General features: G+C 37.0%; 1 long non-coding RNA gene across 2 annotated transcripts in view; it reads left to right on the top strand.

The window, feature by feature from the left end:
* LOC123852571 (uncharacterized) overlaps nt 1–21,021 on the top strand; it is a 455,546-nt gene that overhangs the window by 285,410 nt on the left and 149,115 nt on the right. The window lies entirely within an intron of this gene.

Raw genomic sequence — 21,021 nt, 5'->3', positions numbered from 1 at the left:
GAGAAAGAGAGAAAGAAAGAAAACAAAGAAAGAAAGAGAGAAATAAAGAAAACAAAGAAAGGAAGAGAGAAAGAAAGAAAGAGAGAAAGAGAGAGAGAAAGAAAGAAAGAGAGAAAGAGAGAAAGAAAGAGAAAGAAAGAAAGAAAAGAAAGAGAAAGAAAGAAAACAAAGAAAGAAAAAGAGAAAGAAAAGAAAGAGAGAAAGAAAGAAAAGAAAGAGAGAAAGAGAAAGAAAAGAAAGAGAGAGAGAGAAAGAAAGAGAGAAAGAAAGAGAGAGAGAAAGAAAAAAGAAAGAGAGAAAGAAAGAAGAGAAAGAGAGAGAGAGAAAGAAAGAAAGAGAGAAAGAAAGAGAAAGAAAGAAAACAAAGAAAGAGAGAAAGAAAGAAAACAGAAAGAAAGAAAGAGAAAGAAAGAAAGAGAGAGAAAGAAAGAGAGAGAGAAAGAGAGAAAGAAAACAAAGAAAGAAAGAAAAGAGAGAAAGAAAGAAAAGAAAGAAAGAAAGAGAGAGAGAGAAAGAAAGAAAGAGAGAAAAAGAGAGAGAAAGAGAGAGAGAAAGAAAAAAAAGAAAGAGAGAGAAAGAAGGAGAGAGAGAAAGAAAGAAAAGAAAGAGAGAAAGAGAGAAAGAAAGAATGAGAGAGAGAAAGAAAGAAAGAGAGAAAGAGAGAGAAAGAAAGAGAGAAAGAAAGAGAAAGAGAAAGAAAAAAAAGAAAGAAAGAGAGAGAAAGAAGGAGAGAGAGAAAGAAAGAAAAGAAAGAGAGAAAGAGGAAAGAAAGAATGAGAGAGAGAAAGAAAGAAAGAGAAAGAGAGAGAAAGAAAGAGAGAAAGAAAGAGAAAGAGAAAGAAAAGAAAGAAAGAAAGGAAAGAAAGAAAGAGAGAGAAAGAAAGAGAAAGAGAGAAAGGAAAGAAAGAAAGAGAGAGAGAAAGAAAGAAAAGAAAGAAAGAAAGAGAAAGACAGAAAAAGAGAGAAAGAAAAAAAGAGAAAGAGAGAAAGAGAAAGAGAGAAAGAAAGAAAACAAAGAAAGAAAGAGAGAAAGAAAAGAAAGAGAGAGAGAAAGAAAGAAAGAGAGAAAGAAAGAAAGAGAAAGAAAAAAGAGAGAAAGAAAGGAAAGAAAGAAAGGGAGAAAGAAAGAAAAGAAAGAGAAAGGAAAGAAAAGAAAGAAAGAAAGAGAAAGAAAGAAAACAAAGAAAGAAAGAAAGAGAGAGAGAAAGAAAGAAAACAAAGAGAGAAAGAAAGAAAACAAAGAGAAAGAAAGAAAGAAAGAAAGAAAGAAAGAAAGAAAGAAAGAAAGAAAGAAAAGAAAGAGCGAGCGAGCGCCTGGTGGCTCAGTTGCTTAAGCAACTGCCTTCGGCTCAGGTCATGATCCTGGAGTCCTGGGATCGAGTCCCACATCGGGCTCCCTGCTCAGGGGGGGGAGTCTGCTTCTCCCTCTGACCCTCCCCCCTCTCATGTATACTCTCTCTCTCTGTCATTCTTGCTCTCTCAAATAAATAAACAAATAAATCTTTTTAAAAAAAAGAAAGAAAGAAAGGAAGAAGAGAGAGAGAAAGGAAGGAAGGAAGAAAAAGAAAGAAAGAAAGAAAGGGGGAGGGAGGAAAGAGAAACAGGGAGAGAAGAAAGAAAAGAAAGAAAAAAGAAAGGAAAAGGAAAAACAAAAGAAAAAGGAAGATTAAAAGGAGTATTCAGAAGAAATGGGTGACCATAAAGCATGATGAAAATCCACTAAAACAATGAATTCAAATTTAAAAAGATAAATACCATGCTGGCCATCAAAACATGACTTTGTGTGAATTTGCCTGTCAGTCACTAGTTTGTGGACTCTGATCTGTAGGATGTTTCATCACATATATAAAAGTAGAGTAATACCATTAACACAAGGAAAAATAATTGAGACAGCCAGCCTGCCCTGTATAACAATGGCAGAAAATAGGCTCCCATAGCTCTACGCTCACTCTGCCAGTGGCTAGAGTCACTTCTAATCTACTCAGATCTGCCAGCAACATCATACACAACATCATGGTTTGTCATATATGTGTTACGTAGTTGTATAACAAAACTGTAGGGGCGCTTGGGTGGCTCAGTTGTTAAGCGGCTGCCTTTGGCTCAGGTCATGATCCCAGGGTCCTGGGATCGAGCCCTGCATCGGGCTCCCTGCTCCGTGGGAAGCCTGCTTCTCCCTCTCCCACTCCCCATGCTTGTGTTCCTCTCTCGCTGTGTCTCTCTCTGTCAAAAAATAAATAAAATCTTTAAAAAACAAACCAAAAAAAAGAAAAATAAAACTGTACTAGAAGATGAATGGAATAATGACTAAAATTTCTAAAAGATGTTGGTTAGGTCTTAGAAAAGTTTTACTTGAGCAGAAAGCAAAGATGGAATTAATAAATTCTTAGATTCAAAACATCCCTCTCATATTCAATGGCATATCCTATCCCTTTCTTCTATCTCTCCTAGACTTTAAACAGTTGAGTTTTGAACCCCCTGCCCTTGCTCCATAGGAATCCTGAATACCCTTTTAGAAACCAAGTCCTTTTTTAGAGATCCTCTTTTGAAGTTATTGCCCAGTAAATATAAGTTGTCTCCATATTTATAATTCCACATTATAAAATTAGTACCAGGAAATTAGTATGAAGCCATCTTGTCCTTGTTTACATTATATTACTGAAACATCTTTGAGACTATGATTTAATTATTCTGGTATGGTAAGCTGGGCCTCCCATCTTGTGGTTAAATTAGTCCTATGTTTACCCAGGAGGAAATTGAGAGTTTTCTATCTTTCAGAATTGAGGGCTTCCTCTGTTTTTCAGACATTACTCTCATGTTTAGGAAGTAAATGGGTTTTGAAAGGAGAACCTGATGTCATCATTATGGTGAAATTCCTTGGCCTTAAGACAAGAAACATATTAGAACTTCTGAATAACTCTAATGGTGGATTGCTTTTGAGGGTAGCTCTGAATACATCTTGATTTTTCTCTGGCTGCTGGTCTTTTATTCTATTCAAAATTCAAATGGGGAGAAAGGATGATCTATAAATAATTGTGCATTATCATGGAAATGGCAAATGGGATTAGCTTAGATTGAGACATTGCTTCAGCTTTCAATGCATACATTGTCTAATTTTCTTACCCATTAATAAATTATTAATTAAAAATTTTAAGTCTGCCCCTTAATCTTGGTGTCTTCCTCTTGATGAAAGGCCAAGACCATCTTGTTACACTCAATCCCTCCCCCAATAGAATTGCTGGCTATGTACAACATAGGCAACATACAAATAATTATAACTATTAATTACTTGAGATTTCCAAGCTCAAAATGTTACCATTTTCTGGCTGTGGGCTAGAAGAGAAACAGAGGGCAAGAAATGAGACTATATGGGTTATGGAGCAACCACTCAGGTTGGCCAATTTTCACAAGGTCATAGAGCTATAGCCATGAGTCTCCCGATGTCACACCATAGTAGAAGTCAGATCTATTGTGTCAAGAACACATGACTAGAGAAAGAACAGCAAACTGATAATTAATTGCCCCCCCAATAACCACTTTTTCTTCCTTTTAGAAGTAGAATTCTTTGGGTGGCTAGCTGGAGAAGACATATCTCAGCCTCTTTGCTGCTATATGTGTTCATGAGACTAAAATCATTGGATGTGAGTGCAAGAGAGTTGTCCAGTTTCTGGGTTGAATTGATAAAAGGAATCAGCTTGCTCTCTCTTTCCCCTTGCCAAGAACTAGCTTGACTCATACAGATGTGGAAATCAGTCTAGACAGTAAAGCAACAAGATAGAAGTGGTCTAGGTACTGATAACTTCGTGGAACAGAGCTGCCATACCAGTCTTAGAAGGCCTTTTCCTTTACTGCTCAGTGAGAGAGAAATGAATGTTTATCTTATTTATGCTTTTTTTTTTTTTTTAAAAGATTGATTTACTTAGTTTTAGAGGTGGGGAGAGGCAGAGGGAGAGGGAGAGACAGTCTTAAGCAGACTCCACGTTGAGTGTGGAGCCCACCACAGGGCTCAGTCTCAAACCCTGTGATCATTACCGGAGCTGAAACCAAGAGTTGGACATTTAACTGACTGTGCCATCCAGGCACCCGATATCTTTTTTTTTTCTAAAGATTTTATTTATTTGACAGAGAGAGACACAGCAAGAGAGGGAACACAAGCAGGGGGAGTGGGAGAGGGAGAAGCAGGCCTCCCGCAGAGCAGGGAGCCCTATGCGGGGCTCGATTCCAGGACCCTGGGATCATGACCTGAGCCGAAGGCAGACGCTTAACGACTGAGCCACCCAGGCGCCCCTGGGCACCCCATATCTTAATTATGCTTTTAAGGGTTTCTGTCATGTTTGAAATAGTTATGGGAGCTTTGTCCATAGCCTAATTAATATAGCATGGAACTTGAAAAACATTCTTTGCTTACTTTCCACTACTTCTTCAATTAGTAAAAGACTGGATACCACAGTGGAACAATCATGACATATTAAAGTTAGACACATTTGGGTTTGAATCCAAATCCTGCAACTTTTTGAGCTGCATGATCTTGAACATGTTATTAGTGTTCTTACTCCTCAATTTCTTTATTTTTGAAGAAGGCATTTTAATATCTATCTTATAGAGCTCCTGTGAGTTCAACAACATCTTTAAAATTTGTGCCACATAGTGGGTATATAATATATTACAACTATTATGCTTGAATTATCTATTGGAATTGCTCCTAAATGTGATAAAGGTATAGTGGTTATATTTTATTAAAAGAGTCCTTATTATTTAAGGACATATACTAGAATGTTTACAGACAACATTTAAAAAAAAAAAAAGGATTTTTCCTAATTGATTGCTTAGCTTCCATTCTCTTTCTCGGCCAGGCTTGCCTTCTAGCTTCTAGATTTAGCTTCCTATAAGGTTGGTTTCTAATTTTTAAAAATTGCTTTATGCTCACAGATTCTAGATACATATCTATTATCAAATACGAGATTTGCAAATATTTTTACCAGTATGTGGTTTGTCTTTTCATTCTCTTAACAGTATCATTCAAAGAGCAGATGTTCTTAGTTTCAATAAAGTCCAATTTGCCATTTTTCACTTTTATGTAGTATATTTTTGGTGTGTGTGTATAAAAAATTTATACTTAAGTCACAAAGATTTCTTCTATAGTTTCTTCTGGCAGTTTATATTTAAGGTTTCATATTTATTTCTATGATCCATTTTGAGTTCATTTTTACCTGTGATGCACATACATATTCAATTGTTTATAGCACCCTTTGTTGAAAAACCTGTGCTTTCTCCATTGAAGTATTTTTGCACCTTTGCCAAAAATTAATTGCCAGCAAATATGTGGGTCTATTTCTGGACTCTATTCTGTTCCACTGATCAACTTATGTATAATTATGCCAATTCCACCCTGTCTTGAAAACACTAAGTTTATAAATATGCCTTGAGATAAGACAGTGTAAGTCCTCCAAATTTGTTCTTTTTTAGAGTCATTTTGTCTATTTTAGGCCTTTTACATTTCCATATAGATTATAGAATCAGCTTTTTCAGTTCCTGCAAAAAAAAAAAAAAAAGCCTGCTATGATTTTGATTTGGATTGCATTGAATCTATATATCAACTTGGGGATAATTGAAATCTTAACAGTATTAAATCTTCAGATCCATGGCAATGGTATCTCTCCATTTATTTAAGTTTTCTTTTATTTCTCTCAAATTGTTTGATAGTTTTAGTATACAAGTCTTACACATCACTTGTCAGATTTACCCCTAAGTATTTCAGGTTTTTTGATGCCATTGTAAATTTTTAAAATTTCAATTTCTGATTTTTCATTGCTAGTACACAGAAATGCAGTTGACTTTGTGTATGTATCTTGTTGTCTGCAACCTTGCTAGACTCATGTGTTATACCTAGTAGTTTTCTTATAGATTCTATAGGATTTTCTGCACAATGGTCACATCATCTGTGAGTAAAGATTAGCTTTACTTCTTTCTTGTAACCTGAATTTCTCATTTCTTTTTCTTACCCCATTGAATGAGTAGGCCTCCAGCATAATGTTGAATAAGAAGTGGTAAGAGATTGTTGTCATGCTCCTGATGTTTGGGGAAAGCACTCAGTCATTCAACATTAACTGTATTGTTAACCATAGCTTTTTTGTAGATACCCTTTAGTAGGCTGAGAAAATTCACTACTACTGCTAATTTCCTGAGTTTTAAAGAGGAATAGATACTGGATTTTGTTGAACACTACCAAGAAACATAAAAGAAGAGTTTAAAAAAAAGACAAAAAACATTTTCTCTCATAGAAAAACTCAATGCCAAAAATATGCTAATTTTCATAAGTTAATCTGTATATTTACCTCAATCTCAATAAATATACAAGCAGGATTTATTTTAGAGCTAAATGTGACAAACTAAAATTTATATAAAAAAATGAATTGGCAAGAATAGCCAGGAAAATTTTTGGGGGAAAAAGAGTAATTAACGAAAACTAGATTTACCAGTTGTCAGTACAATGGTACGATGATCAATTGTGATTAAAATGGCGTGGTACTGACACACGAATAACAGTGAGGCTCTCTTGTGGGGAACGAAGCATCTTAACTGTTAATGGGAGTATAAACACCTACAACTTTCATGGATGGCACTATAGCAAAATCAGTCAAAATTTTAAAAGCATGTAACCAGTGATCAAGCAACTCTACTTCTAGATATTTATTTTAAGGATATACTTCCACAGGTAGGAAATAATTTATAATCAAGAATATTCACTATAGTGTTTTTTATAAGGATTAGTTTGAAGCAAGGGAATCTCAATGATGGCAAACCTGTTAAAAGATAAACTGAGACATATTTGAAAATTTAAGAGTCTATCTGAACAAAACTCTATTTGAACAGGATAGTGCCAAACCAAAAGTGGTTATGAGCCCTCTACCAAAAGGAGCTGGGGGAGAGATTTTAGAGAGAAAAGGCAGAAGCAAAGTAAGGAAGTTCTTGAGTGACCATAACTTCTAGCCTAGCTGGCTGTTTATGATTGGTTGTCCTTAAGTTTCAACTCTGTAATCTTGAGGCATTTACAGGCTTAGATTTTGGTTTACTTAGGTTGGCATTAGAGCAATTTCAGTGTAATGGTCTCGTTTAATTATTAATTTAATAGATTAAGTATATTGTGGTAAATCCATGCAATGGAATTCAAAGAAGCCATTAAAAATGAGTTTTTATTCCAGGGACACCTGGGTGACTCAGTTGGTTAAGAACTGGACTCTTGGTTTCAGCTCAAGTCATGACCTCAGGGTCATGAGATTGAGCCCCACAATGGGCTCCACACTCAGCTTGGAATTCTCTCTCTTTCCCTCTCCCTCCCAGTTTGTCCCTTTCCCCCGCTCATGAGTGCATTCGTGCATTCTCTCTCTCTCTAAAATAAATAAAATCTTTAGAAAAATAACTTTATTTCACGTGTATGCTATAGCTAAGAAATATTGTCAAGTGAAAAAAAAATAAGGAACAGGCAGCGTGTGTACTATGCTGTCATTTGTGAAAAACAAAAGAATATGTATGCTTATATACTTATATGTGTGCAGATTATCCCCAGAAGAGTATAGAAGAAAAGGGAGAATAGTTGTTACAGTGGCTGAGCGACTTCAGCCAGAGATTAATTTATCACTGAATATTTGTCCGCTTCTCCTCAACTTTGTGTCATATGTATGCATTATCTAAGTAAATAAAAAGAAAATCATCATTTAAAGTAATAGGCTAAAGAGTAAGGTTCACTTTAGGCTAAATTATATTATTCCTCATTTATTGTGTATCCCAGAATATCAGAAAACTGTGTTGATATTTTATTGATTGATTTTTAGTATAAATTATTATCTCATGCTCTATCCGGGATGTTTAAAGTTGACCTTCACTCTCCAAAAGGCTTCTGAGCTCGCGTTCCCTCCCATGACTTCATTAACCTTATTGAAACTGCTTAAGAATGGGATAAGGAAACCAGCACTTTGGCTAATCTTCCTTAGGACAGATCTCAACAACCTGAACCCTTAAATGGAAGTCAACCATCTTTCAGCTACACATTTTTAATATTAAACGTGTTCACTGCAATGTAAGGCAAATTAAAAATCACGAAGTCTTTTCATGCTCTTTCTATCCTCATCCACAGTGTATCCCTGTGGGATACTGTACTGTCCCCATTTGCAGTTGAGAAGAGTGTGGCTTTCAGAGGAGAGCCTGTTGGAGGTGGATGCCATGGAGCCGGCTCCCACAGAATTAGAGGTAGATTGATTTCCACAGTGGCAAGGTGTAAACAAAATTCTTTGCTCCCCTGAGAGAAGTCCCCAAAAGGAAGTAATTCATGGAAAAGGTAATTACCAATTAAATAGTAAACGTGCTACTTGGCCTGTAAGAAGAATTAAAACATATTTACACTTCAAAAAGAAGCAATTAGTGATAGTTGATTCACTAAGGAAAGTGCCAGACCAGGACAGAGGAAAGTGTGTAAATAGATAAAGACAGAGAGATTTATTATTAAATTAAAGTCCCTTAATTACTGCAAATGTTAAATATGCAGTTTTCTGACATTTAAATGATGCTTTTCACCAAAATGAAAATGAATTGTCCACCTTGGATTCCCACTTCTTAGGCAGGATGTAAATGTCAGTCCTAAATTAAAGTTAACTAGTTTCTGCTATACATTAAAATTTTTTAAATTAGAATCAATAAACCATTTAAAAAATTGAAGTCAAAGTGATCTAGTCCAAACATTCAGCCTTTTCCCTGAAAGGAGGGAAATGGTAGAAGATTCCCTGAGGTTTGGGTATTAAGGAGAGACCTCTGCTCCAAGACATGATGAGCTAAGAGCGGGTTGGACAAGTGCCCCCTCTTCCTTGGACCGTCAGTGATTAAAGAGTTATTCCCTGAATTAGAAACACATTTCTCTTTAGATATAATAAAGCTACCTTTTATGGATCATCTACTGTGTACATATATTTTCCTGATTTCAGCCTCCTCAGAGCCCTCCAAAATAAGTTCTATGATCATTAGTCTACACAACTCAGATCGGATGGCTGACTTTCCCAGGTCAAGAGGCTTAGAAAGAGCTGGGATTCAAACCCAAGTCTCTCTGCCACGATACCATACTTCCACTGTTAAAAAAAAAAAAAAGTTAAAAGAGAACAATAATAATAAACTTAAAAAATGCTTGTAATCACAGCTATAGAGAGCATTGTTGTCATTCTAGGATGTTCCTGGCTACATAGTCTCCAAACTTTTATCCCAGAGATGCTAGAAGCTACTTCCTATCCTCAAAAAAAAATTCTTTTCTGCTTAAATTTAACAAGGTTGGTTTATGTTGTTTGCCACTTAGCATCCCGAAAGCATGGTTTAGGTCCTCTACTTCCTCCTGCTCTAATCGTTCTGTGTGTTCACTGAACTCCAGAAGGACTTACAAAAGCTCTCCATGTGTTTGTTTGTTGAGTGCCAGGCACTGTGCTATACACAAAGAGATAATAAACTTCTTAACATGAGTCTTTCCAACTGTTCTCCTAAGCTGGATATTAATTAAGAAATAGTGCACAGTGATCAAATCTTTTGAAAATACTGGACAACTCTTTGTTCACCAGGTTTCTTTTTCTGCAGGACTTCTCAGACCCTTTATGTACTAATATGCCCTGTGAATCTTAAAAAAGAGATAATACATAGGAATTTCATATTCACATGAAGTTTATATGATGTGGAAGTTTTTTTGAGGATTCTCTTGTGTGAATAATGTCTAATTAAACATGTAAGGGAATGCAGTGATAACAGGGGCTATGAATGAAAGAAAAGGGAGGGATAATTTGACAAAGTTTGATAAAGACGGTAGGATTTTAAATAGGCCTGGGGAAAGAGCAGAAAGGCCATGGCAGAGGCAGATCAGTAAAGGCAGCGTTTTTAAAAAATGCTGGCTTCAGATTACTGTCATATGCAATATGTAGCAAAAACCCCTCAAAAAGAAATCTTATAAAGTATCCTCAAATCATAGCATACCCAGGATCTCAGTAGGCCTCATTTTTAAAAAATATTTATTTATGGGCGCCTGGGTGGCTCAGTTGGTTAAGCGACTGCCTTCGGCTCAGGTCATGGTCCCAGAGTCCCGGGATCGAGTCCCGCATCGGGCTCCCTGCTCGGCAGGGAGCCTGCTTCTCCCTCTGACCCTCTCCCCTCTCATGCTGTTTCTCTCTCTCAAATAAAAAAAAAATTATTTATTTATTTTTAGAGAGAGAGAGAGTGAATCATAGCATATCTAGGATCTTAGTAGGCCTCATTTTTTAAAAAATATTTATTTATTTATTTTTAGAGAGAGAGAGAGTGAGAGCACATGAGCACGGGGAGGGACAAAGGGAGAGAGAGAATCTCAAGCAGACTCCCTGCTGAGTACAGAGGCAACTCCAGTAGGGGCTGGATCTCACAATCCTGAGATCATGACCTGAGCCGAAACCAAGAGTCAGATGCTCAACCAGCTGAGCCACCCAGGTGTCCCAGTATGCCCCCTTTTTAATACAAAAGATTTCAATAAAACAAAAGTGAGATTCAGCTGTAAGTTACAGACTAGAGTCCAAGGTGGAAATCCACTTCCCTCCTGAGTTTACAGCAGGAAGGTCTTCAAGGTGCTGGTCATCATCAGAAACAAAGCAACAAATCTTATCTGTGGATGTAGTGCATCCACAGTTGAAATATATCAGGGGCTGTTCTGCTCTACTTCAAAAAATAAATAAAAAGCTGGAGAAAACTGAAAAGAAGATAATTAGAATTGTCAAGAGTATAGAGCAAATTTATATGAGGCATGAATGAAAAAAATATTTAGAGGAAAAAAAAAAGTTAAAAGACCAAAGTTTATATGTCAGTATTTATAAAGTACTTGTTACATGCAGGCCTTGTGCTAAAATAAAATCCTTAAGATATGGATAATGGGACATCAGTTTTCACATTAAATCCTGGAATAGTAAACTAACTTTCTCCTCTTGTTTCTAAAAGCTTGAAGCTTGAAGAAGTTGTTTTAGGGTTTAGGGAAAATAAAAAGAAATCCTTATTCACACAAGCCGATCTATACAGAGAAAACTCATTTTCTTAAAGGATTTCTCAAAGTGTGTTCCATGGTATTAACAGGTCTAAAAATAAAAGGGCTACCTGATTCACCCATGGCTTTTTTTCTGAGGGATTTTGATATGCTACAGAGCATCTTGACTCCCTCCAAGAATATGCGGTATTTCACAAACTTCTTTGATCATTCAGTGTTATTTTGAAACCATATTATGTTGTATAAATGTTGATTCAAGGAATACATTTTGAAAAATGTTCTTAGAGATGATAAATACAGAGCTGGAAGGGGAATTTGTGAGGTCTTACTAGATCATTAGCCTGTGGGTCTGATAACCTAAGGAAAAACTACCGTTCTTTGATTTTCCGTTAGCTTCTAAATGTTCCCAGTGGATTAGAAAGTAGGTATATGTTTATGTTCTTTTATGTATTGCTGAAATCTAAGGGAAAAAAAAGTACCTTTTTAAAATGTTAACCACTCACCTAGTGTCTGTACGTACACTCTACAGTATCCTTACAACATATTATTAGAGAATGGTTCAGAGATGGCCAGTTACTTTCCCAAGATTACACAGCTTGTAAGTGGAGAGGCCCAAACCTAATTCCACAACGTTTGTTGGCATGCTTTGTTTTCCTTCAATTACAATCACTCTTCGTAAGATTAGGGAATATGTGGCTTTATCTAGTTCAGAACTTGTCCTGAAATTTTATGTATTGCAATTTCTTGACACATGTAAGAGAAACCCAAATCTTCCTGTGGTCGGTTTAGATATTCCTTAAGTATTGCCTTAAACATATTACAGAATTCCATTCTCAGCTTTACCCCAAGGAGTCTTATAGAATTTGAACAATAAGTGATCATTACTGGAACACTTAATACATTGATACATTCATGGGAGGAAACACAGACCTGCCTCCTTTTATTGGGTTTAACAAAACCCAAAATGACTTTCATAAAGCAAGATCTTCCCTTTTAACTTTTAAACCCATGTGCACTTTAAAGGAAATTTAATCCACATGTTTCTAAATCATTTGCACTTAATTCATCAAAAGTTTGGTAAGAGCTATTTGATTTCCTAGAAGCCTTTGTTTATAGGATTTTAAAGCCTTCTTTCCTTGAACTAAGAAGTCTCATCTCATAAGGTTCTCCACTGAATTAAGCCACAAATGACTCAAACGCAGGATCCCTAATCTTGGATTTCCCAAGGAACATTTCCCAGATGGTCCTTTAAAGGCCAGTCTTTCCTTGGCTTCCATTCTATTGCACTGGAAAACCTAGTGCAACATCACAAAAGTGGAACTGAATCTCTACCTTCAGACTATTGTCATTTTTGCTGTGAATGCAAAAAATCTCTGAATTCTAGGCCTCCGTGCCTTTGTGGAAGTAACCACAAAACATCTTGTTCTGGAAATCAAATTTTTATTTCTTCAACATTCTTTCTAATTTTATTTCAAAAGTTTCCTGAAAAAAGCTACTAGGGTCTGTAGCCAAGGTGATTGGACACTGATATATGTTTCTTCTGATACTTTCATTCTTGCTTTTGAGCCGACGATAAAATAACCTAAAAGGAGGAAAGGAATAGAAAACCATTTAATTTTGCTACTTACTAGAAAAATGACAACCAAATTTCTTGTTAGAGAATTGGGAGTTTGATGTCCTTCATAATCAAGTATGTTCAGAAGGTCTAGGGCAGGGATCCAATACCTAGTATTGGTCAGTTACAGAAAAATATCTTAGCATCTTCATTAAGGAAGAAAAGACTTTTGGTAAGAGACTGGTCCCAAGCTTAGAAGTTATTTCTCCAAGGCAACAACTTTAACCTTCTTTAAAATTGTTAAAAGACTCAACTAGAGGAATTGTTTACAGATTTCTCAAAATATTTGCTGAGGTTCAGGAAAATCTGCACTAGGAAGGCAGAGAACAGATTAGAAGTTGAAAAGAAGAAAAGATGAAGTAGCTTGAATAGATAAACAATGTGTTATCTAATTAGCTTTTAGCATGCTGTTGATCCCTTAATTAATCCATTATTTGTGGTCAACTCAGACCCCTCTCAATTCCTGCTCCTTTAGCCCAGCACATTCTAGTGGCACAAACCTGCAATCTTTTCTGACATTTTTAGCAGTGTTTAGAAATCACTGAGTAGATTTTCAAAATAATGTCCCTCCCCTTTTAGTTACAACATGCTTTTAATAGAGAAGCATTTTCCGTGTATCAAGAAAGGGTACATGGATGGATTTGGCCACAAGTTAGGGATGGGAAAGCCTGGTTCATTTTCCTGTGTTTTCTCATGGTGGTGACTTCAGGGATTTTAGTCTAAGGTTTGCCCCTTAAAGAGTCCTGAAAGCCCACTCATCTTCTCCTTGGTCTACAACCCAAAACAATAAAATCACATGATTTAACACTGACCAGAAACAAAAATATCTGCCCTTAGTGTTCACAAGGATCTTCATTGCTTCCCGTCTTACTCAGTTCGGGGTGCTATAACAAATTACCATGGACTGGGGGGGCCTAAACAATAGATATTTATTTCTCACAGTTCTAATGGTCTGGTAAGCACAGATCAGGTGTCTGGAGAGGGCCCACTTCCTAGCTTATAGATGGCTGTCTCCTCATTGCATCCTCACATAGGGAGAACAGAGAGAAGCAAGCTCCCTTGGGACTCTTACGAGGTCACTAATCCCACTCATGAAGGCTTCACTCTCAAGACCATGTCAAATTTAATTACCTTCCAAGATCCCCATCTCCTAATATCATTACATGGGGTGGGGGGAGAAATACGGCTTTGGCATATGAATTTGGGGGCACAAACATTCAGTCTGTAACTCTTTCCTTGACTCTGGGTGTTGCAGATAAATGAGACCACCATGAAGCCTGATGTGAAGGGTTTGGCAGATTCATATGTTTGAACTGGAAGCATAACTGTGTCATCATTTTATTTTAATTAAAAAAACTTTAGTCTCTTTTTTTGTTGGATGCAATTGCGTAAGGCCACTACACAGCGCAACTCCGTGGAAATGAGCTTTTGAAACTGTTTAATACTGTGTGGCACGTGGCTCAGCCTGTCATCAACACAACATTGCCCCTGACTCCCCAAGCCTGAAAGAGAGACAAAACATTCTGTAATTGGAGATTGCTTTGAATTAGTTTTAATTTGATTAGTAATATCCCAGAAGGCTACACTAGTATATAGAGATTATGGACAATTAAAGCTGTGATCAATTAGATCTAAATTGTTAGTCCATTAAGAGGCACTAACTAGAACTCTGATTTTCAAAGTCTTTTTCCCTAATCCTCCCGCCCTAGTGTTCCTCATGATGACAGACAAAAGCTTTTCCTATTACTCCTGTATTATTCCATACATTTAGTCAAATCCACTCGTTTGCATTACTTAGGAGCATGCGACCAGATATCCTAGGTATAAATAATGTTTTAAAAATCTTTGCAAATGCAGCACACTTCCTTTTTATCACCATCATAAAACAAATAAAAATAATCATCAGAATGGCTTTAGCAATCCAGAATATGCAGACCATGTGTGCAGTACAAGGACCTATCATCTCTGGATAAATTAGGTACAAATGTCCTCAGATTAGTTTGTAAAAGCTTTAGAGCAATGTCTTCAAAGGGCACTTGAACTTTAAAGATATGAAGTGAGAAATAGCAATGTAGAAAAATCCTGACTTCAAAACTACACTTTATCCTTTTTCTTTTTCTATATTTAGTAATAAACTCAGAAAAAAAAAATATATCTGCTAGCGGAATTTTCAGGAACACATTTCAGTTGGCCTCTGTTCAGGCCTTGTATCTTCATCCAGGTCAAAAATATCTCTTTTATATTTCCCAGTGAAATCCTCCCAAGCCTTCAAGGCACAGCTCACGTGCTACCTTCTCCAAGAAGCTGTCCATGTTCCACCCAGAAAATGGGCCCCTAAACTCCCATAGGCCTTTATCTATGGGGACCCTTCCAGTTATGTTGCGATGTTCTATGTACACTCCATATATTTGGCATAGTATCCTGGGCCCAGAAGGCACAAATAAATATTTGCTGAATTTATCAATGATTTACTAAATTCAAATTACTAAACAAGTTTAGCCTTATGGCCTTTAGAAGATTACATATATCCTCTCTCTTTTTTTTATTACTAAAAAAAAAGTCCAAATTTGAGTTTCATTGAAATTTATTAGTATACTTGTGACCTGGATACATCTGCAAAAATATCTGGTTGTCCACTTAAGAAGGTTAGTAGATTAGATGGGCCACACCCTAGAATGACGAAGATGCTCTCAAGCTGTGATTAGGAGTAGATATGCTACATAGCCTTTGTAGGGCTTGACATTTGGAGGTATTTACCTACAACCTCTTGATAATTTATGGAATCTTATGTTCAGGGGACAAAGTCTGTATATGTGTGAGTTTTATATATATTTTGTGTGTAACAGAAAGTAAAAGATTTCAGGCAATGGTTTTTATTTGATTATACATTTCACAGGAGAACACCTATTTCTTTTAAGGCAATTGTACCCAGATAACGCAAACAGCAAAGGGATTGAAGATGCTAACAAGAGAGGAAGGTTGTCTGACTGTGTCTGTGATGACATCCAAAACGACCGCTTTCCAAGTTCAAGACTCTTATCTACATTTAATAATGAATGCTCCATAAATGTTAACAATAATCATTTGAATTTCTGGAAGGAGCCACTGACAAAGGATGCAAGAGTAATCGTTTAGGTAGGGAATCATAAGATTAGGGTTTTAATTCTACCACCATTCCATTGGAATTTCTCTTTATTATAATTGTAAAATAAGGTCAACATTTACTTTGATGCATTTACAGAAATCGAAGGGCCCACTATCATTGCAATACAGTGGGGGGCAGGGAGTACGAGAAGTGACCTTAGTGAGACCAAGCAAGAAAAGTCACTGGGGAGGAGCAGAGGTTCACTGGGAAAGATGTCCCGGTAGAGATAAGAAAGACAGAAACCAGGGGAGGACACTGAAATTGGCCTGCATTCCATCCCCAGCTTTGCCATATCACTTTGTTGATATTGTTTCACTTATTTTAGATTCTGTTTCCATAATTCTTGAAGCCTAAAGATCAGGGAAAGAAAGTGAGTTAAAATTAAGTTAGTGGGAAGAAATTATGAACGATTTGAGTTGGCAAGAACCTTAGTAATTGTATAGGGGTCAGCAAACTTTTTCTTCAAAGAGCCAGATGGTAACTATTTCTGGCTTTTCAGGCCCTGTGATCTCAGTTATAATTACTCAGCTTCTCCATGTTAGCTCAACAGCAGCTATAGACAATACATAAACGAATGGGTGTGGTTGTGTTCCAATGAAACTTTATTTATGGCACTGAAATTTGAATTTATTATAATTTTCACATGTCACAACATATTCTTCTTTTGATCTTTTATCAAGGACTTAGAAATGTAAAAGCTATTTTCAAATCATACAGAAGTAAGCATCAGGCCAGATTTGCCCACAGTCGGTAGTTTGCCATCTCCTAGTCTCATCCCACCTGCTTATTTACATATACAGAACAGAGGCCTGGAGGGGAGATGACTCGCCTGAGGTCACACGGCGAGTATCATGGACACTTTTCTTCTCCTGACCAGACTTGCTCCTTTCATTTCATTTTGGGAAAGAAAGAAAGAAAGGGAAACACGATTGATAGGGCATAGTGCTAGGGGTTGGATTGTTGAAAACTTACAATGTTGGCTTGCAGAACATAATGGTACATTGTAGGGTATCTCTGTGATTGTGGACATTCCAGACACCAATAGGGCATTGATCTGATGGGGTAAATGCTCATGTTTGTGGAAATACTGTTATCTGCTACCACGAGAAACCTCACCAAGACAGCAGCTCAGAGACCATGTAAACTTTTTAGCAGAAAAAAAGGTATATTTTTTAAATGGTGCCAAGAACATACAAAATGTGATTCTGCCCCAAAGCAAACTCCTACATTTGCCCCTGAAAATAAGATTTCATAAATTATCAAATGGTTTTATCCAATTTCTTTCAAATTTTATATAAAGCCCTATTAATATTAACTCCCAAGTGTGTTGTTAACTATCTACTCTTGGTCACAACTTCAGATACATTATTGTAATTTACTGCTTTCAATGGGATATTTCCCTAATTCCTAATCTTTTTGAGAAACTAGAATTAAAGGCTATATTAAAAGGCTAACTAGGGTCACCTGGGTGGCTCAGTCGGTTAAGCGTTTGCCTTCAGCTCCGGTCACGATCCCGGGGTCCTGGGATCGAGCTCCGTGTCAGGCTCTCTGCTCAGCAAGGGAGCCTGCTTCTCCCTCTCCCTCTGCTGCTCCCCCTGCTTGTGCTGTCTGTTTTTCTCTCTCTGTCAAATAAATAAATAAATTTTTTTTAAAATATAAAAATAAAAAATAAATAAAAGGCTAACTAGTACTTTGGCACCTGCTGTGCTGTCTAACATTGGATTAAAGATTCCTTCCATCTTCAAATATTCCTGATGTGGCCAACCCAGGCCCAACAGAGGCTGTTCGTCCAAGGTCGTATATCTGGATGCAGTTCTCATGGCCAAGGACATACAGTGCCATTACCACCATTGTACAGATGAGGAAATTGAAGTTCAAGCAGCTGAAGCAAAACCCATAGCTCATTAGTGCTATCCTTGGGAAGGAATGCTATAAGAAGACTAATTCCCACACAGGGCACAAGAAGTTAATGTTGTAGCTCCCCAATGGCATTGAATTTCATTAATTTGGTGTTAATATTTCCAAAGTGTTTATTTCCATGAAGTGTTTATTCAGTGAGAGGAGGAGTAGGGTTGATCCTCGGTGTTTTAACCACCACAGCAAAAGATTCAGAATTTCTTCTATTTAATGATTTGTGGGGCATCCTGCACTGCTGAGATATACAGATGTTTCTGTGTCAGAAATACCAACTCAAGGGAACAAAATTCCATTTTGGAAGTGATTATTTGTGCTGCAAAAGGATTCTTAACAAAAGATTTGTATTCTGTTTCCACTAAATAGCGAGTTAGTTAAGAGCATTCATAATATGATTTTATCTATGAAAATATTTGATTGATAAAATTAACAAATGGATCCATTTATTGGTTGTTATGAGATAAATGATAAATAGATAGATAGATAGATAGATAGATAGATAGATAGATAGATAGATGATAGATAGATAGATAGATGAAGAGTGAATGGAACCAAACTGAAAATGGAACCAAAGACTGAAGACTGGATGGAACCAAATGGACAGACCAATGAGTGATAGAAGAAGTTAGAAAAATAGAGATTCTTTGAAGGTAGTACCCCATTCCTCCCAAGCCATGGAAGCCCGTAATAGAGGTTGAAGCACAAAGACCAGTCTTTGCTGAAATAAGTCATAATGGGGAAACCAAATCTCTAATCTTTGGAAACATTCATATTTTGGTGAAATTTGCTTTTCTGATATCTCCACCCCATCTTTGTTCTATTCTAGCGAACAACAAAGAACAGGTTGCCCCTATTCCTCAAATTATCCTGATAATTACATGAAGACAACTTACACTTTAAAAAAAAAATCATACCCACTTCCTTGTTTCTTACAAAACATGATTTTCAAACTCCCTTCTCCCTTCAATTTGTCCTCTTCTGGACAATTCTGTTCTAATTTGTCACTGTCCCTCTTACATCTAGGGAACCAGCACTGAAAACAAACTTAATAAATGTGTTCTGAAGACCCCCGAGCAAGATCTGGACACTCTGCTTGCATTAATGCAGTCTAAGGAAAGAGTTCTTTGAGTCGTAAGCCTCTGTTCCTGCAAAAGGGTCACTGATTTACTTTTGACAGTTTTGAGCCAACATTATAATACTTGGTCCACATCTGCCAGTACTGTTTTCAATGAGTGACTGTTATGAAACATTTAATTTTAAAGCATTTTCTTTTACATTTGGTATTAATTCAAAAGAAAATAGGGGTACCAATAAATCAACTCCGTGAATGTTTACACGTACATTACAACGGAGCTGTACATGTTTCCCATACATGGACCTCTAATTCATTGAGGGAAACTAGCTCAGGGGCACTTGCCCACGGAAAGACCTTGGACTAACACAGATACCAGTGGATTGTTTCAGTGCTGTTAACTGAAGTGGAAATTCTGGTGACGAGAGACTTCTGTTCATGTGAAATTGGCCTGTGCAAAATGTGATTTCAAGATGGCTTTTGGTGGAAACCTGCTGTTTCCATGCCACTGGCTTATTACTCACATTTTAAAATGTACTCCATGCTAGGCAAGACTTACGCATGTTCAAGCACTTAAAAATTATTATGGCTGTCTTTTCATTAAAATGTTTCAATAGCCATGTGAAACTCATGAAATTAAAAACATGAAAAATATCTGGGTGATAAACTTGTATACAAAATTTCGATTAAGCAAGGTGACCTGGGCTTCCATGACAAAAGACTTAAAAAAAAATTCATGTCAAATGATGTTTAGTTCAATTCAATAAAAGGAGAGGGTGTGTGTATGCAGGGGGTGGGTGGGATGGTGGTGGTGGAAAAAGTAGGCAATCCATAGTTGTTTTAACAGTCCTGGTTATGTTGTTCGACTGTATCTATGGCAGAGAGAAGACACAGTACTCATCGATACCCAGGGGTTGTCTACAGGCATGACCTTTCTGTGAAAAACAGGATCTATGGCCCTTGTTTTCTTATTTACTTTATTACTACTTCCCTGTATGCTGGCCTGCCTTTGTAATCCAATGTGAACCCCTAACTACTGGACCAAGAATGACATAAACATGTGGCTCTTAAATTGGGCCCATGGCAGAGCTCAGTAATCATCCTTGACTGGTATTATTCCTATTGGTCCTTGATACAAGATCATACTCACTCTCAATATGAGGTTCTTGGAGCCAGTATACACAATTGGTGTAAGAATTTGCCATTCTCATTCAATCTCATTCAGGGAGTCCATTTCCTTTTAGTGGTCTCCTTCCTCCACCTTTGTTTTCTTTGAGCAAAGACTTCTAAGGAATCTTTATTCATCCTGGGCTAGTGCATTCCTGTCAACTCCAATCCAAGGGCTGGAAGACTAGATAAATTAGAGTAATAGGTGAAATATCAAGAAACAATGGGCAGCCAGGGAATGAAGGCAACCTGAAGGAGTCTTAAATAATCCCCAGCATCCTCCATTATGTCATTTTATTTTGCAATAGCTGGGTCATATGTTTGCCAGTGAGGTGCTAAAGAAAGCAAATAGTTGGAACAGGAAGATCTAGTCCCATTCAGGAAAAGTCTTTTCTATGTTTTAGTGGAGTAAAAACACTAAAGCATGGCTCATCCTTGCAGAATTGTAGCCCAGCAAATGCCGACGTGATGGATATCGGTGCACCTTAATTAGCAGGAGATGATGTCGATTAGTCTTTCTTTCTATTCTTTTAAAATTTTTATCAAATAATTTTATTCGTAAAGTCAGTTATCTTTTGCAATTCTTGCTGGCTTGCACTCCCTCCCTCCCTCCCTCCCTCCGGTCCTCCCTCCTTCCCTCCTTCCTTTCTTTTTCTATTTACTTGAGTATTTTCTCCCACTCATGAACATTTGGGAGAAATTAAGCCAATTCAGGGATGACATTTCATGAAAATTACACCTAGTAAGATAAAACATATTTTGTCCCCTTTCTGGATGCTTGAATTAGAACTAAGCAAATAAACACAGGTGGGAGGTGTCACTCATGCAACAGAAATTACTATACACTGACATCTACCTCAATATACCACAACTATTATTTCCTACATTGGAAAAGGCCTTGAACACTCACCATTGCTGTGGGTGGCGTCATCATTATAACAATAGCTAATGCGTATTGAACGCTCACATTATACCAGGCATGTTATATGCATTACCTCACTTAATCCCTAACAAACCTACAAAGTAGAAACTTTTCAAATGTCTAATTTAGTGCTGGGGACATTGAAGCTTAGAATGGTTAA

The sequence above is a fragment of the Mirounga angustirostris genome, unplaced genomic scaffold (genome assembly GCF_029215605.1).
Source record: "Mirounga angustirostris isolate CCGP_5_RB_7025 unplaced genomic scaffold, mMirAng1.0.hap1 SCAF_14, whole genome shotgun sequence".
NCBI classification, from domain to species: Eukaryota; Metazoa; Chordata; class Mammalia; order Carnivora; family Phocidae; genus Mirounga; species Mirounga angustirostris.
This window is presented reverse-complemented; position numbering and strand designations above follow the sequence as displayed.